Source organism: Salvelinus sp. IW2-2015, linkage group LG15 (genome assembly GCF_002910315.2).
Source record: "Salvelinus sp. IW2-2015 linkage group LG15, ASM291031v2, whole genome shotgun sequence".
Lineage (NCBI taxonomy): Eukaryota > Metazoa > Chordata > Actinopteri > Salmoniformes > Salmonidae > Salvelinus > Salvelinus sp. IW2-2015.
The window spans coordinates 60448000-60475785 of record NC_036855.1 but is presented as its reverse complement, the minus strand read 5'-3'; the positions used below and the strand labels follow the sequence as shown (position 1 = coordinate 60475785).

Here is a 27786-nt window from a genome sequence, read left to right as displayed (position 1 = left end):
TATAGGGCCTTCATCAACTTCTAACGGTGGAGACAATAGAAAGTGGTTGTTATTTGAGAAACATCTTAAATGGATGGGCAAATTCTTTAGATAGTTCAGCAGCACACGTCTATTGTTCAGGAAGAATATTTCCAATAAAGTCCTGATGACTCAGATGCCTGGGCTGGGACCTTCAGAGAATCACACCAGTCTCTTATCAAAACACAGGTCAAGTAAATCATTACTCCATATTTTTTAACTAGGCAAGCCAGTTAARAACAAATTCTTATTTACAATGACGGCCTACACCGGCCAAACCCGGATGACGCTGGGCCAATTGTGTGCCGCCCTATGGGCCTACCAATCACGGCCGGTTGTGATATAGCCATAGGGTTTGATAGCAGGCCCCCAGTGCCCGGTCTGGAGACAGAAGTCACGAGCGCTGCTGGTTGGTTCCAAAAGCCCTGGTCTACAATAGAAAGCCTTTGTAAATTACAATCTCCAGAACCACCTAATGTTTTTTTGGGCGTTTTGGGCTCTAAATTGTGTATATTATGATTATGTTCGATCCCATATGAATTACTTTAAAGTTCTGACAAAACTTGTCGTCACACAGAACTCCATGCTGTCACCAATCACGTGCTGGCAGGCTACGAGGAGGCTCGCGCCATCATGCCATAGACATTAAGGTTGACTCGAGCCGGATAAAAATGGACTACCGACCATGATTCTTTGCCAGTTACGGCCACTTTCAACATGATCCTTAGCGGTGTTTTGGTGCCATTCAGCCCCATGGTGCATTTCAAATACTTTCCACTTCATGCGCCATCAGGAGTTTTCCATAGGAATATGTGGATGACGTCAGCACTATCTACTGGTTTTCATGTGTATGGGTCGTAGGCTCCGACAAAGTTCTCACAGTGGCAGAAATTTAGTCTTTATCGTTTTGTGTGACTGGTGTTACGATCAGCCACACAATAATATGACTTTTGAATAGTCAGTTTAATATACGTTTGACTTAAACGTTTACATGCTTTGCAAGAAGAACAATTTCTCTAATATCTTGATTACATGACATAGGAACAAAATAATATAATAATAAATAAATAAAATATATAAGGCTACTTGATGGGATTTTGATAAATAAACAAAATCCCCAATCAAAATAAACATTCTCTCACAGCGACCACGTTATTTTGGGGAAGTTTAGGACATATGAAGTTTGTATGTGAAAACTATTTCTATGACGCATACTTACATTTTTACCAAACTCACTTCATTCCCGCATAAACAGAGTGAGGCTTGTGCTGCTGGTGCTGGCACATGCGCAGATCAAAAATAAAGCTGCAGGCTGACACAGCCTCGCAAGCCAATCGCAGAATGTGACGACAGAACTGAAGCAAAATCATAAAATCTGGCAAGTTTGATTTCATTTTTTTTTTTTTTTTTTTTACATCGCACATAGGGAAGGCCTTATGTGAGACATTATTGCTCTGTTTCAACAAACATTATTCAGGATGAGTCATGAATAATAATATTAATATCCTGGCTCTTAATCCATGTGAATAGGATATGAAATGGAACAGACTCATAGGTTACATCTGTGTGAGTCCATAAAGATGAGCCTATTGACTGTGTCAACAAATGAAGTGAATGCATACAGGATTGTATTTGAGCTCCCCAGTGTCGCAGCGGTCTAAGGCACTGCATCTCAGTGCTAGAGGCGTCACTACAGACACCCTGGTTCGAATCCAGGCTGTATCACAACTAGGGTTGCACATTTTGGGGAATATTCAGAGGTGGAAACTTATCGTGGGAATTAACAGGAATTAACAGAAATATGCAAATTAATATGAATACCATTTAAATGTACAGTCGTGGCCAAAAGTTTTGAGAATGACACAAATATTAATTTTCAAAGTCTGCTGCCTCAGTTTGTATGATGGCAATTTGCATATACTCCAGAATGTTATGAAGAGGGATCAAATGAATTGCTATTAATTGCAAAATCCCTCTTTGCCATGCAAATGAACTAAATCCCCCAAAAACATTTCCACTGCATTTCAGCCCTGCCACAAAAGGACCAGCTGACATGTCAGTGATTCTCTCGTTAACACAGGTGTGAGTGTTGACGAGGACAAGGCTGGAGATCACTCTGTCATGCTGATTGAGTTTGAATAACAGACTGGAAGCTTCAAAAGGAGGGTGGTGCTTGGAATCATTGTTCTTCCTCTGCCAACCATGATTACCTGCAAGGAAACACGTGCCGTCATCATTGCTTTGCACAAAAAGGGCTTCACAGGCAAGGATATTGCTGCCAGTAAGATTGCACCTAAATCAACCTGCAACCATTTATCGGATCATCAAGAACTTCAAGGAGAGCGGTTCAATTGTTGTGAAGAAGGCTTCAGGGCACCCAAGAAAGTCCAGCAAGTGCCAGGACCTGTCTCTTATACACATCTAGATGTGTATAAGAGACAGCATCATTGCTTTGCACAAAAAGGGCTTCACAGGCAAGGATATTGCTGCCAGTAAGATTGCACCTAAATCAACCATTTATCGGATCATCAAGAACTTCAAGGAGAGCGGTTCAATTGTTGTGAAGAAGGCTTCAGGGCACCCAAGAAAGTCCAGCAAGTGCCAGGACCGTCTCCTAAATTTGATTCAGCTGCGGGATCGGGGCACCACCAGTACAGAGCTTGCTCAGGAATGGCAGCAGGCAGGTGTGAGTGCATCTGCACGCACAGTGAGGCGAAGACTTTCGGAGGATGGCCTGGTGTCAAGAAGGGCAGCAAAGAAGGCACTTCTCTCCAGGAAAAACATCAGGGACAAACTGATATTCTGCAAAAGGAACAGGGATTGGACTGCTGAAGACTGGGGTAAAGTCATTTTCTCTGATAAATCCCCTTTCCCATTGTTTGGGGCATCTGGAAAAAAGCTTGTCTGGAGAAGACAAGGTGAGTGCTACCATCAGTCCTGTGTCATGCCAACAGCAAAGCATCCTGAGACCATTCATGTGTGGGGTTGCTTCTCAGCCTAGGGAGTGGGCTCACTCACAATTTTGCCTAAGAACACACCCATGAATAAAGAATGGTACCAACACATCCTCCGAGAGCAACTTCTCCCAACCATCCAGGAACAGTTTGGTGATGAACAATGCCTTTTCCAGCATGATGGAGCACCTTGCCATAAGGCAAAAGTGATAACTAAGTGGCTCGGGGAACAAAACATCGATATTTTGGGTCCATGGCCAGGAAACTCCCCAGACCTTAATCCCATTGAGAACTTGTGGGCAATCCTCAAGAGGCGGGTGGACAAACAAAAACCYACAAATTCTGACAAACTCCAAGCATTGATTATGCAAGAATGGGCTGCCATCAGTCAGGATGTGGCCCAGAAGTTAATTGACAGTATGCCAGGGCAGATTGAAGAGGTCTTGAAAAAGAAGGGTCAACACTGCAAATATTGACTCTTTGCATCAACTTCATGTAATTGTCAAGAAAAGCCTTTGACACGTATGAAATGCTTGTAATTATACTTCAGTATTGCAGAGTAACATCTGACAAATTATCTAAAGACACTGAAGCAGCCAACTTTGTGGAAATTAATATTTGTGTTATTCTCAAAACTTTTGGCCACGACTGTAGATGTTTGTTGCAGTGGATATATTTACCATATGAAGACAGAAACATAAACCTTAGACATAATTGCAAATKATTAAATCCTTCCAATAGAAATAGAAACAATTTACTTACGAATTGAACTTTAATTAAATGAGTTGACTCTTCACATGGGATGATTTCACTGAACAACAAAATAAAGGGAATATTGAACAATCCCCAATGATCTATCGCATCTCCCAAAAATGTTTTCAACATACATCTGTAAAATGATAGTCTAGAAACTAAAGCTTTGGTTGTCTTCCATGTCTTCTCCCTGGACCTCCTCAATGTCCACCTCTTGAACATCAGACTGAGGCCTCATCTTCATTGTCACTTTCCAACCTTGTTGAGGACAGCTTGTCGTCAGGCTCAAAAAGCCTCAAATTTGCCTGGATGGCCACCAATTTTTCAACACTTGTATTGTTCAGCCTGTTGCGTGCTTTGGTATGTGTGTTCCCAAACAAGGACCAGTTGTGCTCTGAGGCGGCTAATGTTGGTGGGATTTGGAGGCTGATGGAGGCAACAGGGTAAAGAGCCTCAGCTCCACAAAGTCCCTTCCACCAGGTGGCTGATGAGATATGTTGGCACRACTGCCATATTGCATCTCCATCCCAAAGCCCTTGCTTGGAAGTGTACTTCGCCAGGCTGCCAAGAACCTTGCCCTCATACAGGCCAAGGGGGCGAGACACGGTAGTGATGACGCCATAGGCCTTGTTGATCTCTGCACCAGACAGGATGCTCTTGCCAGCATACTTGGGGTCCAAAATGTATGCTGCGGCGTGTAAGGGCTTCAGGCAGAAGTCTACACGCTTTTTGATGCATTTCAGAAGTGCAGTTTCCTCTGCTTGGAGCAACAGTGAAGTGGGCAGGGCAGTACGGATTTCTTCTCTCACATCTGCAAGCAGTCTGAACAGCAGACAGGATGCATTGTCTCTCTCAATCTGTGCAACGTCTAGTGCTATAAGTTTCAGTCTGCTTACCACGCTCTCCCAAAATACATCCAGGAGGATAGGATCCTCTTCATTGGGCTGTCCATATCGGCAGACTGTGATATGGCCATTTCTTGGAGACTTCTTCCCCTCCAGGAGACTGTCGAACATGACACCACCACCCCACAGGTGTTGCTGGGTAGCTTCAATGTGGTGCTCTTATTCTTCTCACGTTGCTGCTATAACTTGATGACCCTTCACATACCTAACCATTTCCTTSGCTCGCCTGTAGAGTGTATCCATTGTTTTCAGTACCGTGATGTCCTTGAGGAGCAGATTCAATGCATGARCAGCACAKCCAATGGGTGTGATGTGAGGGTAGGACGCCTCCACTTTAGACCAAGCAGCCTTCATGTTCGCAGCATTGTCTGTCACCAGTGAAAATACCGTCTGTGGTACAAGGTCATTGACGACTGCCTTCAGCTCATCTGAAATGTAGAGACTGGTGTGTCTGTTGTCCCTTGTGTCTGTGCTTTTGTAGAATACTGGTTGAGGGGTGGAGATGATGTAGTTAATTATTCCTTGCCCACGAACATTCGACCACCCATCAGAGATGTTTGCAATACAGTCTGCTTTCTATGATTTGCTTGATCTTCACTTGAACTCTGTTGAACTCTGCATCCAGCAAATGAGTAGATAAAGCATGTCTGGTTGGAGGGGTGTATGCTGGRCGAAGAACATTCAGAAATCTCTTCCAATACACATTGCCTGTGAGCAGAGGTGAACCAGCTGCATACACAGCTCAAGCAAGACATTCATCAGCATTTCTGACTCCATTCCTCCATTGAGTCAACAAAAAAAACACTTCTGATTCCAGGAGGACCATGAGCTATTGCTATCGATAAGGTGTCCGATTCATCATTTTCACCTCAAATAGAAGTAGAGGGACTTTTGTCAGAGGTTGCTTGTTGTGAGCGATGAGGGAACGTTATGCACTTGGCCAGATGATTCTGCATCTTTGTTGCATTCTTCACATATGATTTGGCACAGTATTTGCAAATGTACTCAGCCTTTCCTTCTACATTAGCTGCAGTGAAATGTCTGCACATGTCGATAGTGCCCGAAGCATTTTCCTGTAAAGATTTCRATTTTAATTAAAACACATACAATTCCATGTACAKATAAATAGTTAWGTAGTTAGATTAAACTACTCCTTTGTAAGATAAATGTTTTCAAATGAAACGTATGGAAACGAGAATTAACACTCCTCAGTTAGCAGGCTCAAGCAAGCTAAAACCCACATGTTAACAATTTCTGCTAGTTTTTTGCTACCAAGTTAGAAATGATTTAAACACACTTTGCTGTAGGCTACTATTTACTAGTTAACAAAAAAAATGTATGTCATATAAAATATATTCACCCCACCCAGTATTGTAATCAAAACTTATCAGAAAGCATGTAGTCCTTGGATCAGACAGTGTAGTAGTGTGGGCTCAAAGCATCTCATTAGTGTGCAAGACCTTGAGAATCAGCTCTACATGTGATGGAAGAGTGCATTGCACGTGATGGAAGAATGCACTGTGCAGGCAGAGGGTTGCAATTCCATTGAATTGGGGGATAGTTTCACCAAAATATGCCACAAGACCTAGAATTGCCTTGTGTATTCCACAAAAAAAGGTTCACTGTTAAGATAACTTTTTTGATGAATTTAAGCAAAATTCCTTAAAATTCCAGGGCTTAACATCCCATGGAAAATTTCTGGAAATTTACCGGAAAGTTTCCGACCCTTTGCAACCCTAATCACAACCGTCCGTGATTGGTAGTCCCATAGGGCGGCGCACAATTGACCCAGCATCGTCCGGGTTTGGCCAGTGTAGGCCATCATTGTAAATAAGAATTTGTTCTTAACGGACTTGCCTGGCTAAATAAAAAGGTTACACATTGTATTTCCCAATAATGACATGGGGAACAACATTTGGGAAAATCTCACATATTTGACAACATGCATCTTTAGTGAATAAAAGTAACCCATTGAGACTGTAACGATTGGACAGTGAAAATGTCTCATCATATTTCTCGCTTTGGATTTGTAAACACTGAGAACAAGACAAAAAAAAAAAAAAAAAACTACTGACCATTTCCCCTCTGTACATCCTGAACTAAGAAAGAACAGCTGGCCATCTCAGGTTAATCACAGCTACAGCACTTCACAACAACGGCCCTCCTAATTTGCTTTGTTGATAACAGAGGGAGGCCCAGGCCCTCTCACTGGGTAACAAATGGCAGCTGTAATTGACGTGGGCATCCCTGCCCAGAGCAGCTCTCTGATTAAGACTCCCCTCCTGGCTGATGGGGTGTTAGTGGACACATGGTTGGTTACACAACTAACCCAGTCAGGAGAGGATGACGTGATTCACACACAACGCTGGCAACAATAGGAGTGAAAGGGAAGAAAGATTGCATATATATATATATATATAAAAAACTGAAATATCATATCTTGTGACTACTGTCTAGGCCTGTCAAAGAATATGTATAGACTAATCTGTTGACATTCACAGTTAGTGAGTCACACAATATTGCCAACAATCAAATTCAGGAAAGTTTGTTTTTGTCATTCAAACACACTCTTGACTCATAACCACTTCCCCTAAACCACACCCTAAGACAGTCTTAGTTACTGCTTAGTAGGGTTGTACCCACCACAAAAAATATATATCTTTGTCGCCCGAGAGTCTGTTATCAACCAAATTTTTCAAAAGTTAAAACGTGTATTTTTACATTTATAGACACATCCCATGTATTTTAAATCAAATCAACTATATGCAGTGAGCTTGTCCCGCTCTTTAAGCCCATTGTTTGATGAAATAATATAAAAAGACACAAATAAATAGAGGGAGTCTGTCCGCAATTGATTTGATTGTGCCAGGCTCAGACTTGCTGCGCTGTGCTATTTTAAATTTTTCTTACAGCAAGTGACTGTGTGACTTAGCACCTGTTGTCGCTCTCTCYTCGCTGCTGCAGCGACCACCACAGAACATTATTTTTTATCGTGCTGCTAAAGCTGCAACGTAATTACATTCATTTCTGACGTAAAGTTATGGAAATCCCTAATTTGTTTAGGAAAAACATTCCCCATTCCCTCTAACCTTGCTCTCTTTACGTGACACATGTATTCATCACATGCACATGACCAAAAGGGCCTGACCTGTAGCATGTTATAAACACATCAATAAATTGGTTATAACATACTCTGAACACATGTAACAGCAAAATGGATGCAGAAGACGTGACAAACTTGAAATGGGGGAACGTTTACTGGTTGCTCAAGAGGTAAAGGGGAAGTCCGACGTGTGGAATAAATTTGACTAGTTGTGGAAAATACTGGAAATAAAGAAACAGAACGTAAGAATATGCACCCAGTGCTTGCTCATGTGTGCCAAACAGGTGCTGTTAGATGACTATAGCTTTCTGACAATTTGGAACAAAGTAAACACTAAACAAAAAAGCGTACCAGAGAGTACGTTCATGTTTTTATTTTTTTTGTAAAGCCTTTATTACAGCAAAGACTAAAAACAGCCGCATGCATTTGAGAATGCAATTGCTGAAATGGAACGGTTTATTTATTGTTAACGCTAATTATTCAAGGTTTGCTTTGTTTTAAAATGAAAATGCTTGATTGTATTTCAAATCATGAATGACTCGTGATGACATGAATGAATGATTGATACAGTCACCTATATAAAAGTATTGAAATATAGGCCAAAGTAAGTTGCGGTATTAAGATTAAAAAAGGGTGCACTTTTAGGCCTACAGCTCGATGGTGGTTATACAAGTCTGCTATACTAAGCCTACTAATGATAATGACATTACTTATTATAATAATAATAATTAAGAAGGAGGAGATCAAGAAAAAGGAGGGTTATTAATTATAAATATAATTTCTGACTATTTGGAACAGTGTTAACTATAAGTAATACCAGAGGATGTTATAACAAGGGAAAAAAGTGTAAAGCCTTTATTACAGCACAGCAAAGATTCAAAAGTCAAATTTGTGATTTTTTAAAAACCGAAATAATGTCAGTAGGCTATTAAAACAAACACTCAAACAGGCATAGAAGCAGGATCTATCATATTTCTGTAGATATACAGTACCAGTCTAAATTTTGGACACACCTACTCATTCAAGGGTTCTTAATTTTTGCTATTTTCGATATTGTAGAATAAGTGAAGACATCAAAACTATATAACAAATATGGAATTCTGTCGTAACCAAAACATTTTTAGATTCTTCAAAGTAGCCACCCTTTGCCTGGATGACCGCTWTGCACACTCTTGACATTCTCTTAACCAGCTTCACCTGGAATGCTTTCGCAACAGTCTTGAAGGAGTTCCCACTTATGCTGAGCACTTGTTGGCGGCTTTTCCTTCACTATGCGGTCCAACTCTTCCCAAACCATCGCAATTGGATTGAGGTCAGGTGATTATGGAGGCCAGGTCAACTCAAGCAGCACTCAATCGCTCTCCTTCTTGGTCGAATAGCCCTTACATAGCCCGGAGGTGTGTTGGGTCATTTCCCTGTTGAAAAACAAATGATAGTCCCAATAAGCGCAAACAGATGGGATGGAGTATCACTGCAGAATGCTGTGGTAGCCATGCTGGTTAAGAGTGCCTTAAACTCTAAATAAATCACAGACAGTGTCACCAGCAAAGCACCCCCACACCATCACACCTCCATGCTTCACGGTTGGAACCACACCTGTGGAGATCATCCGTTCACCTACAAAAGACCGGCGGTTGGAACCAAAAATCTCAAATTTTGACTCAGACAAAAAGCACAGATTTCCACCGGTCTAATGGCCATTGCTTGTGTTTCTTGGCCCAAGCAAGTCTCCTCTTCTTATTGGTGTCCTTTAGTAGTGGTTTCTTTGCAGCAATTTGACCATGAAGGCCTGATTCACACAATCTCCTTTGAACAGTTGGTGTTGAGATGCGTCTGTTACTTGAACTCTGAAGCATTTATTTGGGCTGCAATTTCTGAGACTGGTAACTCATGAACTTGGGTCTTCCTTTCGTGTGGCGGTCTTCATGAGAGCCAGTTTCATCATAGCACTTGATGGTTTTTGCGACTGCACAAAGAAACTTTCAAATTTCTTGACATTTTCCGTATTAAAGAAATAATGGACTGTCATTTCTCTTGGCTTATTTGAGCTGTTCTTGCATTAATATGGACTTGGTCTTTTACCAATTAGGGCTCTCTTCTGTATACCACCCCTACCTTGTCACAACACAACTGATTGGCTCAAACGCATTAAGAAGGAAAGAAATTCCACAAATTAACTTTTGAAATGCATTCCAGGTGACTACCTCATGAAGCTGGTTGAGAGAATGCCAAGAGTCTGCAAAGTGGTTATCAAGGCAAAGGGTGGCTAATTTGAAGAATMTCAAATATATTTAGATTTGTTTAACACTTTTTTGGTTACTACATAATTCCATATGTGTCATTTCATAGTTTTGATGTCGTCACTATTATTCTACAATGTAGAAAATTGTAAAAATAAAGAAAAACCCTTGAATGAATATGTCTGTCCAAACCTTTGACTGGTAGTGTATATGGATGATTTATAAAGCCAGGCACATAACAGTTATGCTATTGATTATAGACCTAATTAACTTGGGGTTTCCCCTCTCCTCACTTTTCTTCGATAATCAAGGGGTGTTTTCTCGTCTCCTAACTCTGCTGCTGCCTCCGCCGCATTGTTCTCAACACCAATATAAGGTTAACTTTGCTATTATGCACATAGCAACATGGTCTAGGAAAAGGCATCAATTCCACAGCATACTGATGTTTCAGAACCGCGGTCAGCAACCGGTGTCAAACGTGGTAGAACACGCATGTGTTAAAAAATAATCTTATTTTTATTAGTATTGCACCATTGTCCTTAACCATATACAATTTCAGTTGCACGTCTTAGAGTGAAGGACTGTTCCATCCCCACGGCCTCCACAATGGATTAGTCCACTCAGACAGGTGCAAATCAGACAGGAGTCTTGTACACCATGAAAAAATAAATAGGTTTTTGCAACTGTTGGACTAAAGAAATCTTGGTCGACCAACAGCCTATCGATCAAACAATCGAGAAGTCGATTAAATGGAGTCAGCCTTACTGCAAGAAGATGCAGCCTGCCTTATGATAGTGGTACTTGAGACCACCATAACAACAGAATGTATGGGGGAAGAGAGTTAAACACATGTACGTCCATAAAGTGCTGTCAGATGGAGCAGCCTGAGGTTGCTTTCATTTCCTTTCAGTCCAGCACTTAGAACACTACTTGACTAGACCAATAACTACCATCAACACAGAGTTTAGCCTAACTGACTTTGTGCCAAAAACGGTCTCTCTTAACACACAGACAGGCAATTTACAGTCCAAAATGAGACGGCGATGTTTGACAGGTGAAGCTGTTGGCCCTCTCTGTTTGAGACCCTTCAGAGAGCAAAGCATTATGCTAATGTCTGTTACTGAGTGACTCAGCCAGCCATTAGACAGACAGCCACCTCCACCACCAGCACCCACTGGGAGAACACACTCAATTACCACACAACACTTAACCTTGGCACACCAACCGGAGACACACTCCACAGTGTAATCAAACAAGCAGTGGCACAGGGACAGGTGTATTTCATTTCCGCCCCTTCTCTAATCTATTCAGGAGAGAAAGCACAGGCGGGTTGACCGCAGAACGTCGACTATATGTGACACTTCTGCAACCTGTACCACTGTAGGTACTATATTCTATAAGATGTTTTTCTTCAGCACTGTGCACCACTGGTAGAACATGCCCTACAGTACAGCCAAGTATTGGTCTCCAGATTCCCTACTCAGCACGCACCCAAGCAGACAGCAGACAGCAGATGGATGGCCACCAGAGCATGGCTGCACCAAATTAGCCAGATTTTTGGACATTTGTTTTCTAAAATGTGAAGCAGTATTTTTAGAGTGGTAATGATGGCAAAGAGGACAGCTGTGTGTGTAGTGAGCCTTTACTGCCAGCCTCAGCAACCAGACAGAGCACACAGGCATACTGAATACAGGGAGAGAAGGGGTGAGGGCTGCAGAGCGGTGGGGCGCCAGGAGGGTGTGAGAGATGAGTCAACCCTCTACTTCCAAGAAAGATTTAACATACTCTCATGGGTTAGGGCTGTTCCCCTCAAAACCGTGCATAGGCCATGGATCTGCATCTATGGCCACAGAATGCTGTAGCAGGTCTGTGCATGAACTGATAATGACTGTTACAACATCTCAAATAAAGGGCCAGGGAAAACAGCTAGGCTATATCTACAGCTATACTGAAGCATTCTGCTGGTAAAAGACAGACTATCAGTGTTACATCGTGGAGCAGGAAAATGGATCTGTTTCTATCTGACAGGCAGGCAGGGGAGATACTGATAGAGATGTGATGAAGTGCAGTGACTGTGAATGACTGAAATTACCCCATTTCTGGTTTCCCGAGGACTACATTATCAACACAGTAATACACCTTCTTGAGCGCAGTCTGGCTTTCAGACTGGGCAGCATCCCATTGTGTCAGTCAGTCAGTGCCACTGCTCAGTAGAACCACAGGGTATAGACTACCCTCCCTCCCTCCATCATCATCACACACACTGTACAGCAGGCTCCCAGTCAGTTACTGGAACCAAAACAATATAATTATGATGTACTCAGGACATTCAACTATAATAATCACACTAAATGAATGCATCCTCATGCCTTCTGTCTCTATGAAATAGAAATTCTTATACAATGTAATTATGCCCATAGGAGTATTATCATGCACCTTGCCCCCCAGAATAAAAAAAATCTAAATCAACCCTTTTTAAATAAAAACTGAAAATCCACAAATTTATTACAAAACTATTTCCAGCAACATGACTTCATAGTCATATGACTGGAGTTAATGCAGCAAATCTCTGCACTAGGAGGGGGGAGTAGGGGGGACCTTGGTGATGGTGAGGGGGGAAGGGAGTGTGTTAGGGAATGAAAGGAGGAGAGAGCAAGATGATCCCAGTAACGTCCCTATAATGTCAGGCGAAGTAAATCACCACACTGGAGGAACGTTATAAGGAACTGAACAGATCCACATATTACACAACTCCTTCCTCACCTGAGCAGTATCGCTGGCTGGCGTACGTGCATGCGTACGTGGGTGCCAGGCAGGCTAGGGGGATGGTCAACCGTGAGGCAGCCAGGGACAGGTGGTCACTCCGCCTCCACTGACACCCAGAAGGTTTGGCACACAGCAGGTCACACTGCATGTAACTTTCCAGCCTAGCAGCTTGTGATGAGAGAGTGTGTGGTGAGCAAGTGTTTGTGTTACTATCTCTCCTGGCTTAACTTCTGGGCTGGCAGGATACACTCTGGTTAAATTCTGCTCTGATCCTCCCCGCTGTCGATAGAGAATGCCTCTAATGGATCCTGTTGCCGTGGAAAAACATTGTCCCCTCCCCTTCCTGTGCTTTGTGAAGATCCTGGACATCAAGGTCCTCTGAGTTTATCAAWGTCCCACCAACCAGCCTCCCTGTTCCTCCCACCTAACCGGTCTGTGGACGTGTAGATCAGCCTGTCTCTCTGACCTCTAGCAGCCACTTTCTCATTAAACCCTCTTAAGGAGGTTAGCCAAACACAAGGCCTTTCTCTCCACAAGCGTATCACCAGCAACCTGACCAGCTGCAATATTAATAACATCTCCCTTCATGTTCTCTCTTCCTACACCTCCTCTCCACGTGTCAGTGAGTTACAGAACATCCCCTCCTTTCTCCAGTCTCAGACAGACTTGCTAGAAGTGTGAGTGGAGATGGGTGCCGGTAAATACTATAGTCCTGGTACACCAACAAAAACAACAGCTCTATCTAGGCTGCTTCCTTTCTGAAACTCAGGTGCCGGGGGATGTTGGTGTGAAATGATCCGTCAGACTATTTAAAGGGGGTTGCGCTCCATTTCTTGTTTATTATTTGGGGAAGAACAGCTGACTGAAAAACGGGATTGGCGGGCATACGTGGGGTTTAGTCTGTTTCTGCGGTAACATGGACTCACTGTGGAACGCTTTCGACACCTTATAGTCCATGCCCCGAAGAATTCAGGCTGTTCTAAGGGCAAAGGGGGGTGCAACTCAATATTAGGTAGGGGTTCCTAATGTTTTGTACACTTAGGCTATTCATGGATTCCATATCAGATCAGACATTGTAAAGCAGAGGTGAGAGAGAATTATACAGAGAATTTGAGTAAAAGGCAGTGTTGTGTATTCACATGTCTGTGTGGCTAAATGAAACACTACTCAACTCCAGAATCATTTGAACCACTCCAATCCTGCTGCAGGTCCCAGTAGAGATGTGTTTATCCCAGTCTCTATGTGGATGTGGGGGACAGAATGTGATCTTTAAATCGCACAGCAGGCTCTGAGCTAGGGTTCACCAGATGACCAGAACAAACAGAACACAGCAAAATATCAACAGGACATGTGTAGACCAAAGCCGAGACTCTGATCCCTGCCAATGGCAACAACAGTGTAGGCTGTGACTGTTACTTCAAACATGCTTCCAGAGAGGTTTCAGCAGTTAGAATAGTTCCTGAAGCTCACCATAATCGAGCTGAGACGCTTAGTCCCTTTCAGCTCCGCTTCTCTGAGATGACAGACACATAGGACAAACATGGAGTCTCTGTGTTTAACCATCGCCTTTGAGAGAAACGCTAACCAAAGACGTTATCGTGAAATACTACACATCAGTGGGCAAAAACATGAATCGGGCACAGAGAGGGAATGTGAGTGAGGGAGTGGTGGATATGGAGAACGAAATTGAGAGAGACCTTGCTGCAGGGACACCCTTAAACAGTAGAAATGTCATTTTGAACTTGTGAAAGTTGTTTAAAAAGGCAGAGGTGAGTGAAGGAGGGGATGATACAATGCAGAACAGATGAAACCGAGGCAGGGGGACCGTATGGTGGGGTACACAAGCACAACAGAAGAGAAGAAGAATAGGGAAAGAGGAATCAGGCCACAATATGTCTGGAACAGCGATGGGAACATAAAAACAAATTACTGATGCATTTGTTTCAAGCCTGATGTTCATGATGTTATGAGTTCAAGCGCGGCAAGATGATAAACCTCTATAAAAACTAATTAACAGGAGTCTGTAGGGCGGCTGTGAAGGATCTGACTTTTGACAGGAAATTATCTTCTCAATTCAAGATGGCATTAATTCCTCTAATATACTCCCAACGTCCCAAACGCACCTCAATGAAACATCAAACACCCAAATGTCTGTGGGTTAATCATATTATTTAGAGCTCAGAGCTCCATAGCCACTCAGCTCATGCTTTAAACATCCTGATTAATTGCAACCCGAACACTGGAGACGGCTTACTGCTTCCCAGAGTGCAGTGTGCTCCCATATCAAATATAGCCATTCTTCCCTCTACTCGTCACTGAATGGAATACATCTCTGTATTATTCATAGACAGAGTTTGTGTAATCCTGAGCTCTGGAGAACAATCTGTATATCTCAGTCAGAAGGGAACAGGAAGTGCTTAAAGTTTCATTATGAAGAATCTGAGCAGATACAGCATTTGAATATAGAATAAAAACAAGCGACCCGTCATCTCCTCCATAAAAATGTCTGGCGCTAGCACCACATCTCAAAGTAAATTCTAACACCTCAGCTTTTGTCAGCACTCCAGGAGTATAGAGGTGATGTGACCGGCAAGTCTTTATATAATGGAAATAGTGCTAAAAGTAACGCAAAAACAATTCTGACACCATCTGCCTGTCTTACAGAAAGTGAAAACTAGGTGTATTAGAGACTTCCAAATAGTCCCTAATGAGTTTATACATTATTAAAATACATTCCTACTTCTCCAGAGGAAACAAGTAGACCTAAAAACTGACGGTTCATTCCCTGCTCAGGTAAACAGAAAACTACATTTATGACAATTTCCAGTACCAGACTCCAGAGATTGAGAGGGTTGATCATATAGTTGCACCATGTAAACACCTGTGCTTCTCTCAACACGACAGGCTAWYWGCCCCATTCTTTCAAAAGCCCAACAAAAACCTTCTCGCTCCAACCATGATACATGTCTCTACTTGCCCAGTGGAGTCTTATCAGCACATTAACTAAAATGGGACTAAGAAGGAAACAGGCACATGACAGTCAAGTCTGATTATAGAGCCCTACTCCATGGGACAGATCTGGGTCACTGCAGTTCATCAACATTGCATCTCTCACATGGTGTCTGATGGCTATCCAAGGCTGTGTTCAGGCTATAGGCTACTGGTGATAGATCAAGCTGATAAATCAAATTAGGATCTACTTGGTCTAAATTTCCGGCTGACCGTTATAACGTGGCACACATCCGGCCAATAGCAAAATACTAGGCCATTGGCAGGAATTAGCCTATGTATTTACTTGCATAATCCTCAAAATCAGATTGATCAGGGAAGCGAGAATGATTTTTAAAAATGTATACAGTAAACGGAGCCTAAAGGCATGCTTGTATAAACACAGTAGGAGGACAGCAGATCAACTCCACAGATCAAACCACTGCTGACTACTGTTCACCTTCAAATGTCAGAGTGGGTGTGTCTAATAAAGACTAGTTATAGTCTACTACAATAGAGAAGAACATTAAACACTATGAACAATGAAAAGCGGGATTCATCTAAAAAATAAAAAATAAAAAATTCCCTCATATTTCTCTCCTTGCTTTGATCCCCAGCCAGCCAACTACCTCAGGTTGAGCATGGCTGATTTAAAACCAAATAAAATATGCAGCAGTACAGGCAGTGTGTCATTTCAAACCACACATTATTCAGAGCAGTGGAAGGTAAAGTACTGCGGTAGAGGGCTGCACTTCCCGACAGGGATCATTGTGACATGGGTCTGCATTTTTCATGATGCAAGCGGGAGCGAGCTTTGGGATGATTTATTTWTTTTTGTCCCCAGATTATTTGAAAACGGTCGTCTTTCTGCTTTGTATCCGTTAGCCTACCTATTGTATTAAAAGCACCTCTGTTGCATTATTCACACACAATCTCAGAATTCGCTGCTTCCAAGTTCAATAGCCTCTCTCTCCTCTCCTAGATGGCATCCAAGATCAAGCGCCTACAATATTTGGTCTCAATGAAATAGAGTAGACTGCCTATGAATGGGCAGAGAATCATGGGGCAGTTATCTTTCAAAGAAAGATATATGATTAGGCTATAGTTTACTACAGTGTCTGTATATAAATATTGATAATGGAAATAAGTGGAGGGAGCTCAACCAACGTGAGTTGAAGAACAATTAAAAAAAACGTCTTGAAAAGGAACGTTCCTGTAGGTTCATGCTCTACAACATTCGCAGAGTACGACCCTGCCTCACACAGGAAGCGGCGCAGGTCCTAATTCAGGCACTTGTCATCTCCCGTCTGGATTACTGCAACTCGCTGTTGGCTGGGCTCCCTGCCTGTGCCATTAAACCCCTACAACCCATCCAGAACGCCGCAGCCCGTCTGGTGTTCAACCTTCCCAAGTTCTCTCACGTCACCCCGCTCCTCCGCTCTCTCCACTGGCTTCCAGTTTCGCATCCGCTACATAACCATGGTGCTTGCCTACGGAGCTGTGAGGGGAACGGCACCTCCGTACCTTCAGGCTCTGATCAGGCCCTACACCCAAACAAGGGCACTGCGTTCATCCACCTCTGGCCTGCTCGCCTCCCTACCTCTGAGGAAGTACAGTTCCCGCTCAGCCCAGTCAAAACAGTTCGCTGCTCTGGCACCCCAATGGTGGAACAAACTCCCTCACGACGCCAGGTCAGCGGAGTCAATCACCACCTTCGGAGACACTGAAACCCCACCTCTTTAAGGAATACCTAGGATAGGATAAAGTATCCTTCTAACCCCCCCCCTTAAAAGAGTTAGATGCACTATTGTAAAGTGGTTGTCCACTGGATATCATAAGGTGAATGCACCAATTTGTAAGTCGCTCTGGATAAGAGCGTCTGCTAAATGACTTAAATGTAATGTAAATGAAAGGGCACAATGAGAAAACCATGGTGAGTGAGCGTTGCACCTTTCCGTTTTCAATAAATATTGATTACCCATTTATTTGTCTCTGCCGGCAAATCGTCACGCTCCTATAAAAAAGGTAGGCTACATCTTCTATGCAAAACGTAGCTCAAGAGAAAGTGCAAGTGTCAGCTATCATCATTCTTGCTGCTTTAAGTTCAGTAGCCATATGTGTGCGATCAGGTGCGCGTGTGGTCTCAATTAGAGTAGGCTGTAGCCTATCCATGGGCGGAGAGGCACGGGGCACTTCTCTTTCCAAGGAAATGAACTTCTGAAATTGAATTAAGCTATAGTTTACTACACTGCCTCAAAATAAATATTGATCACCCATATTGGTCTCGGTCTGAAAATTGTCCGCTCCTAAAAGGTAGGCTATTAAACCTATTATGTTGCGGGTCAATTTGACCCATTTCCACTTTTTCTCCATGAAATTAAATTACTTTTCCTCATTTAGGGTCATGAACCTAACTTCAAAATGTGGACACACTGACGTGTTGTGGAATGTCGTTGTAGATTTTGTATACAAACATGATGTTGTGGGTCATTTTGACCCAGAGGCTTTCATCTATACAGATATTTGCACAGGTCCAAAATAAACAAGTGTCTTTGAGTGGCACAGCAGTCTAAGGCACTGCATCTCAGTGCTAGAGGTGTCACTACAGACCCTGGTTCGATTCTAGGCTGTATCACAACCGGACGGTATTGGGAGTCCCATAGGGCGGTGCACAATTGGCCCAGCGTCATCCGGGTTAGGCTCTCATTGTAAATAAGAATTTGTTCCTAACTGACTTGCCTAGTTAAATTTGAAAAAGGACAGTATTTTTGTTTTGACTGGTTCTGGTTGCACTTTTATAGTTATGTTTGGGTGAAAAAGGAGACTTCCCAAGCTTCTCCTTCTCAGTGCGAGAGCAGCAGACCTCTGCTTGTTTGTGAGAAAGGAAATATGTTTAACAACTGGTTTTTAAATATAGAGTTTTTGAAATGAAATGTTATTGTATTTCTTCTTTCTGAAAGGTCTGACAAGACAAAATAAAGTTGGGCTGTTTTTACTTGATTCTTTGTCTTGAGTGTGTTTAAACGGTGCGGGTCAATCTGACCCATACCACAATGGATGTAATTTCCCCCCCAGCAAAGCACAAGGGTAAACGTAGCTCAATAGAATGTGCAAGTGTCCGCTCTCTCTCCAACTCTGCTCTCTTCAAACTAAGTCTAGCCTATTGGCTGATATAGCCCAGTAATACTGATAGCCTAACATAATGGAGAATGTGAGAATCTCTGGAAATGTTACTTATTTCGTAGGTTATTTTTGGGCATTTTGATATTGCCTATAGGGCACAAATTTGCTGGGACCATGGCGGGCAAGCGATCTGCGCCAAATAGCCTACACCTAAAATAACATTGCAGGACTGTGGTTGGGTGGGAGTCGGACAGAAAACCAGCGGGAGGGGGTGGGTACAGGTATGAAAAGCTGCGGGTGCGGGCGGGATGAAGAAATCAGTCCCACCCAGATCTCTATACTGCAGGCCCCACCCTGTGATAAGAGTGGACACCAAACTCACTTCACTGAACAGGCTAATCACTACACTGAAGGATTCCCATAGGGATAATAATAACACCTGCCTCTCAAGCATGGTATAAGTAAAGGCTGTATGAGCGTACAGTGTGTTTGTTGCATTCCCTCCTCATGCTCCTGCTCTCCAAGCACGCTCTCAAATTCTGAAAGGGCGACCTAGCACCACATGAGCTGCATATGACCCAGTCACTTCCCAGAAGACTGAGTTGTTCTGTTCACTATAGGCTCCTTCCCAACAATCCTAGAGACATTCCATCCGTCAGACATGACTCTCACATGGGCCGCTGCCCTCCAGCCCACACAAAATGAGTCACTTACTGATTACATCACTGAAGTGGCTGTCTATATATCTACAGAGAGGAACACACATTTCTGTGTATCTTTGATTCACTACAACCAATTTGTAATCCACACTGTACTCAAAACAGTTGACAAAGCAAGGTACTGGATAATTTCCTTCCAAATGCAGAAGTGTTTGATTTCATTGGCCATGATGTGTTTACAGACCCGTCACCTTCCCATAATCCCCCTGCAATGCAGCCTCACTAATCCTCCATTATCTGTTCATCACACCCCCCCTCCTTGAGTCTGACATGAGCACTGACATTTGGGGACACAGCCACTGACGCAACACACACCTTGTTATTCCTGTTACGAACACCGACCAAACTGTCACCCTACTTCCCGCTGTGTGTGCCCGTCTGTCCTACGCAATCTCCCTGGCTGGCAGTTCTCCTTTAAAGCTGAAGTGGCGGGCCGTCCACCATGTCACAATGATTGGAGATCAGGCAGGAACACTTGACAGCCCGGTGGGGTCAGCCTCAACATCTAGCCTGAGCCTGTCATCTAATTGTGTGATGATTAGGCTACATGTGGACTGAAATGCCTCAAAACTAGCTTCTCATTGTCTGCCTAGTTTCTGCTATGACTGACTCAGTTGAAGCCAACGGAATCCCTTAGCATCCACCATATACATCTTCTCCCACCTGCCCCTGGTTTTCAGTCAGTCAGTCAACCCTGTGGTGGGCCTCTCCAACCTGCCCTGTCTGTCACAGCAGACCAGGTGAAATATGTGAGGGGACCCTGGATAGGAGAGGTAATTCTTCCTGAGCTACTCAGAGACTTAGCACACTATACAGGATTTTATGTGAGAGTTTGTGTAGAGAGAGTCAGGGTGGGAAGGGCTGAGAGAGGGAGAGAGAAATGAGAGAAATGAGAGAGAGAGGGAGGGAGAGAGAGAGAGAAAGAGAGATCTACAGAGCGTGAGAGAGAGAGAAGGAGAGCACCTGTGTATTCACCCAGCAGCCCTCCAGAGATAATCGGAGGTTAGATTTACTGCTTGTTACTCCCTCTGGCACACCCAGATGCTTTCATCCAGAACGATTTAAAGGAGATATTAGGGTTGTGTGTTTTCACCTATTCGGCCCGGGGATTTGAAACAGCAACCTTTCGGTTACTGGCCCAACGCTCTAAGCCACAAGGTCTTGATATGGGGCTGAAACATTAGGCCTAGATCCTGTCCTACACAGGATAAGCTTTCTGGCATATCATCGTCATCAATGCTACTAGGAATGTGCTTACTGAAATCAGTTATGAGTGCCCATGCAGTGTCATTAAATCTAAAAAGGTTTTCTTGGTAACACAAAAAGATTACAAAAAACGCACAGGGTTACCCTGTGCACTAAGATGAAATTAGTTGATAAGGTTATCTGGTGGGACAGTGTGTGTGTGTAAGTACGCTTCCAATGGCAGTGGAGAGAGCGGGAAGCTGTGCTAGTCAAGTGGGTAATGTTGATTAGGGCACACTGTAGCAAAAACGTTTTGCAATGAAAAACAAAACCCTGGGCCTCCCGAGTGGCGCAGTGGTCTAAGGCACTGTATTGCAGTGCTAGCTGTGCCACTAGAGATCCTGGTTCGAGTCCAGGCTCTGTCGCAGTTGGCCTGCGACCGGGAGACCCATGGGGCAGCGCACAATTGGCCCAGCGTGGCGCAGTGGTCTAAGGCACTGTATTGCAGTGCTAGCTGTGCCACTAGAGATCCTGGTTCGAGTCCAGGCTCTGTCGCAGTTGGCCTGCGACCGGGAGACCCATGGCGACCGGGAGACCCATTCCTCTGACACATGGGGCATGTTCTAGTCCCGTCGCACACTAGCGACTCCTGTGGCTGGCCGGGCGCAATGCACGCTGATACTGACGCCAGGTGTACAGTGTTTCCTCTGACACATTGGTGCAGCTGGCTTCCGGGTTAAGCAGGCTTTGTGTCAAGAAGCAGTGCTTCTTGGCTGGGTTGTGTTTCGGAGGACGCACGGCTCTCGACCTCCGCCTGTCCCGAGTCCGTACGGGAGTTGCAGCGATGAGACAAAACTAACTACCAATTGGAGAAAAAGGGGTAAATAAAACAAATAATATATCAATAACCCTGGTACTGGTAGACCCAAAAAAGGGATTTAATAGCAGGTCAGTCTATATTGTGCTCATAAACCAACTGTTTTATTTTACTGCCTGTACTAGAGACTACAGTTGAGCCAACTGTGGATATCTATCTAGCAGATTAAATTAAACTATTTCCTAATTGCAAGTCATGAATGGTTTCAGTGCACACAGCTCAAAGTGTATGAACTCAAACACAAGGGAAATAAACACACTTTTGGGAGAAAAATACATCTCTGTGGTCAAATACGAGGGGTGAAATGTATCTAGTTTGGGGTGATTTGAGAAGATTTGTCATTCAGTAACATTCAAAGCAGTCAGTAATTAAACACCCACATCCCAAAACCCCATGGACGATAAACACACTAAAAACTAACCCAAATCAAACCATTGTCCGTTTGTCATAGCAGTGTAAGATAACCGTCTGTCACACTACTATCGCCTTGGCTGTGTCTCACTACTTCAAAGTAGCTTCCTCCCCTTGTCTCCTTTCCTTCATCTACAATGAGAAAAACTTTAATGGTAGTACTGAAACGCACCCCTCACCGTCACCTCTCCCTAATCAATTCCAAAAGCCTAGAACAAATACTGTATAATATTCTCTTTGCCTTTCAGTTGCTCCCACTGAGCTGTAGTAGAGGGGTCCAGCCAGCAGAGGGTGCTGGTCTGTGGTGTGCATGTTATTGTGTGGTCCTAAAGGCCTTTGTTGAAGAAGACGGGAGACGTGTACGGACTGCTCTGTCGTATCCTCTCCTGAAGATCTGGCTCCAGGCTGCTCACTGCCATATAACTCATATGTGGGAACAGGGCACAGCACAGAGGAGTGGCAAACACCAAGCACAGACCCACCAGTCCCACCTGTACTGAGGCGTTTAGGACTGGGAACCGCTTCATGAAGGGCTTTCTTCCCCAGGTGTTTTCATTACCACAGGGGGCACAGCCATAGCTGGCACAGCCATGCCAATCGTGGACTCCACCACCTGGATGATGCCTGACTTGGCAGCGGTGACGGACTCTCCTAACCAGTTCCCATTGGTCACTGGGATGCCGTATTTCAGCTCCCTCTGCCTCATGAAGGGGATGTTGATACAGTTGACAGCCGCTACAGCAAAGAAGGACCGTCTCATGACGACTGGAAGGTGTTTGGCTAGAGTCCCAGGGCTGTGACTACAGCTCCTGTGCTTGCGCTGACGTATGCGGCAGCCAGCTGATTATTAATGGGCACTATAACAAATCAATATGGCCTCATCATTTGAGCCATTTCCTCATGACTAAACAGACCTTTTTGCCAGGCATCGACCATGGTTCTTTCACAAGGATGAACACGGCAAGCTGGAGAAAATATCTTTAGTATTACTGTAGAGGGTTTTACAGGGAAGCCTTACCTGAACAGCAGTAAGAATTGAAACTACTATGATAGTTGTCAGTGCAATGTTGATGACTCAGTGATAAAACCTGGGGTGAAATGTTATTAAAAAAATATATATAAGTGTACATCTCTACATAGTGCAGGATAGTAGCATGAGCTCCAACACCACCACGGTCTCCCTCCACACCATCGTTCCCATGACTCCCAGGTCTCATGGATCACTGGCCTTTAGACAAACTGCACTGATAAAGAGCAGATGCAATTACACTGTTCAGGTTTATCCGTTTGAACTTGGTGTCATCGATGGAGCAGAGGTAGGTGGGATCAGACACCCATAAACCCTAGGAGTGTGTGATCCAACCAGGGATAAGTGCTGGGCCGCTGGGTACCAGAGACCCAATCCAACACACGGCCAGCCTGCCTGCCCTCAGCTGCTGCCAACTGGGATAACCTCAGACTGCAACTCCATAAGAGGGAGGCTCTCAGACTGCTGCAACTCTAATCCAATGTAGCAGTGACAATCCTCCAGGATTTCAGGAGACTGTCAGAGGTCTCACAGGGACCATGGCTGTCTGCACCCTGCAGCCTCCCAGGGATGGGTGAGAGAGAGGGTGGGAGGGAGGGAAGGAGAGACCATGATAGAGTGTGTAGAGGGCATAGTGTAGATATGTAGAAGACAGCGGGGACAAAGCGAGAGAGAGAGAGACATTCAATTGACCCTTGATAATAATCTCTCCACCCCAGTGAAAGTGAGGATCTGAGTTGTGAAAGCTGGTCTTAACCCTCTTGGTGAAACATACGGGAGTTTTCTGCACCGTTATGTGAAACCATTTCCCCTCAATGTTCAGCAGAGCTAGTTTTACAGGTAGTCAAGAAGCACTACAAAGCCTGTCTTGTAGAAACATCAGTAACAACAGATGAATRTCATCTAAGTTCATAAACTTTTTGCATGTAGAGCAACACCGGATACTGAAAGCGCTTATTTACAAAGGCTTACCAAATTTGTGCTTTTTCAATCTCTCAAAAGTATAGGCTTACAATTTTGTTGATTAAAGATAAAAAATATTAGCTTGTGATTTATCCTCTTAAAAACAATATTGCTTACATTTACAAACAGCAGRGCTTAACATTAACTTTTTAAGCCTAGTGTCCTTCGGACAAGTAGGACTTTTTTTTTTTACTTGTCCGAAAGTTTAAGAKAAAAATAAAATATGGTCTGTAACACAATTTTTACATCATTATATGATGCAAGGAACCAATTTACCAAAAACCATTATCATTACCATATAGAATCAGACAAAAATATATTAGGCTAGGATACACTCTGCCTATTGTCTTCTTTCTCAAAATGTCTCAAAATACAACACTGCCCCTTTAAGACTCTCCTGGAGGATAGTTGACCACCCTTAAGGCTTCTGCCTGCCTCAGTTTGGCTGGCAGCTAGGCGAACCAAACACGTGTCCTGCATACAACCTTAAAAAAGACCTTCACTTGAAAAACTAGGGGGGAAAAAGCGTCAATAATACTGTTTGTCCAGTGTGAGACGCCGTAGGCAGTATAYACTTCCACAAAATAGTCAGACTTAAATCGAAGATACATTTTTATGTTTTTGCCAAGGAGATTTTAGTCTTGCAATTTTACATTAAGATGTTTGGTGCAGTATTTCTCAAGTGAATGACAGCATCGTTGAATGACAACAAACACTTAAATTGAAGAATCAATACTGTTGACCAATCACAGACGAAGGGGCGTAGACTTCGGCTTGCATCAAGATGTTTGTGTGTGCATGAACAGCCAGAAAAAACCTTGCCGAAGACCAAAACTAACAAACGTCATAATATATGCATGAACTGTTCYGAACGGGAAGCATGYGGACRCCTTCAGTAGCCTATAACATATTGCAACATTACAATTAAATACTTTGTCTTTATAAAATAATTCCCTCRTTCAATGAATCAGCGAACAAATGGCTAAGGTAGGCTACTCCAAAGCAAGGTAACTAATTAAGGCATGTTTATCCATAACCTTGAAAGGCTAAAATATTCAGGTTTCTACTGACAATATGTGAGTTTGTTAGAATAGTCTTACTATAATATTTTTTTATGTCRTCAGAATTACATGGCCAATGATGAAGAGGGCAATCCCAGCTCTCCCACGGTGTCAGATTGTATGCAGCATTGGTTTATTAACGCACCCCGTTCATTAATTGCGTGTMCGCCATTTGTGGGAGTGCCAACGCAATACAATTCCCCTCCGATGAGCTCTGCAGAAATTGAGAGAACAGTGCGCAAAACATCGCATCCGGAGGACACTGATCCAATTCTGCTGASTAATTGTTTGATATTGTGATGTGTGTTTTTACTTGTCAAGCGTTAACGTTAAACCCTAAACAGACTCATTTTAAGTGTTTGACTTTGTGTTAATGTTTAAGAGCCACTTTGAGTCTTCCCATCAAATTGTTATCATACCAACACAGAACTTCACTGACTAAATGGTCACAGGGGGTTTCGACCTAGAAACTAAACATCTAGAAAATAAATAAACAAAACGACTGAATACAGAACAACAGATCTTCCTTCCTGCTGCTGGTTCTCAGGAAAGGTTCTGAACAACTTCCTGATTAGTTCTGAAGTAACAAGGCGCTGGGAGACGGTGTGGGCTGAGAGGACCAGTACTAAGTACCACTAGCTGTGCACTGGAGGTCCACCTGAGAGAGATAAATGCTTGTTYTTGATCAAGCACCAAGCTCTCCTCAACAGTCTGACCTCGCAGAGGGCTCATGGGAGCCATAGAGCATTGTGGGTAGCTGTGGCTGGGGCCGGCGTAGCGCTGCGTTCCATCTCTGCCACTCTCTGTCTAGGTTGCTCTGACATCATTAGTGCTCCATGAAACATTCATCCAAGGGCAGAGAAACTGGTTTTTCAACAGCCAAAGCTATGAAAAACACACAAACAGTACACACACAAACAGTACACGTACACACACTGGCGTCCATGATTAAACAGGGCTGTGTTTCAGTGGTAGAGGAGGTTTTTATAACCAATAGAGGTGCAGTTAGGGTAGCAGCTGACTGATAAATGATTCAGTGCCTGACTGAGCGTCTGACAGTCATACAGCTGGCGTCTCTGTATTCAGCACAGCCTCAAGCCCACAATCAGACCGCCAGTCAGTGGGACTAACTTTCACACTCCCTTATCTCCTGTCCAAACCCCCGAGACAGACTGGGGAACTGGATGAAGGAAAGACTCCAAACTAACCAGGCATGAGATAATGCATTATCACACAGACAGGTATAGGCCCGAAGACAAACACACAAATGAGAACCCACACCTACAAAACACTACAGGCTATATACGCAGCAGCAGAATCGTCCATACTTCTGGCCAATCCAGTCATGGCAGGCAGTTCACTGCAAGGCCAAACTCACCTTAGAGAGATTGTTTTTAAAATGTATTGATCCGTTATTTTACCAGGTAAGTTGACTGTGAACACATTCTCATTTACAGCAACGATCTGGGGAATAGTTACAGGGGATGAATGAGCCAATTGTAAACTGGGGATTATTAGGTGACCATGATGGTTTGAGGGCCAGATTGGGAATTTAGCTAGGACACCGGGGTTAACACCCCTACTCTTACAATAAGTCCCATGGGATCATTAATGACCTCAGAGAGTCAGGACACCCGTTTAACATCCCATCCGAAAGACAGCACCCGACACAGGGCAGTGTCCCCAATCACTGCCCTGGGGCATTGGGATATTTTAGACCAGAGGAAAGAGTGCCTCCTACTGGCCCTCCAACACCACTTCCAGCAGCATCTGGTCTCCCATCCAGGGACTGACCAGGACCAACCCTGCTTAGCTTCAGAAGCAAGCCAGCAGTGGTATGCAGGGTGGTATGCTGAGATTACAGTGGCAGGGTTCATGTTAGTTGACCTGTGGCATGTAGCTTAACATGTTAACCCCAGTCTTGGGTTGGTAGATAGATGAGCAGGACAATCACGCTGAACACACGCTTACTCACACACAAACAAACGGGCACCCTGGAATAATTCATGTAGGGGGTTCCCCTCTGAACCAGACCACTGGGGTGTACTGTTTGGGAGGTGACGTAAAGGTGTAGGCCTCTCTCTGAACCATGCTGTCCTGTCCCCTTACTAAAAGGAATGCTCTACTGTAGCGTTTTTTTGCTTCAGTTAGCTAGGAACCTTTATTTGATCCCATGTGTCCTAGTGAGGTGAAATCTCTTCTAAGAGAGAAGCYGGTGCCCACTAATTCCCTTAGTCTCTCCCCTGGCACTGAACCCTTGGTGTATACTGTACTGTACCCTGGCATGTGATCCTACACTGTACAAAGCCTCAGCATTGCCCTATCGGGTACCTTGATCTAGCTGCTCATAGTGTTGCAGTGGGAGGAGGGGAGTGGTAGTGATGTGAGTGTGGGCATACAAAATGGCTTTTCTGTGAAGAACCTCATAATCAGACACCCCTGCCTTGGCTGTGACGGAGGCGGAGTAAGACTGCATGCTCAACACAATACAAAGGTCACACAGGGAGGAGGAAACAGTCAACAGTTCAGTCTACACTTACAGAAGTCAATATCAGCTGGGCAGTCTGATTCTTAACCCTTCTACCACAAGTCTGCACTCGTTCACACTGGATGTGAAAAGAAACAGACTGGTATAAGTCAATTTCAGTACATTTGGTAGAAACTCCCTCCAGCTCGTGCTAGATAGAGAAACA

General features: G+C 43.8%; 1 protein-coding gene and 1 pseudogene across 1 annotated transcript in view; both read right to left on the bottom strand.

Moving 5' to 3' along the window:
- adam10a (ADAM metallopeptidase domain 10a) overlaps positions 1-27786 on the bottom strand; it is a 102223-nt gene that overhangs the window by 42198 nt on the left and 32239 nt on the right. The gene's annotated exons all lie outside the window — the stretch shown is intronic.
- Positions 22369-27569, bottom strand: LOC111973914 (sideroflexin-1 pseudogene; annotated as a pseudogene).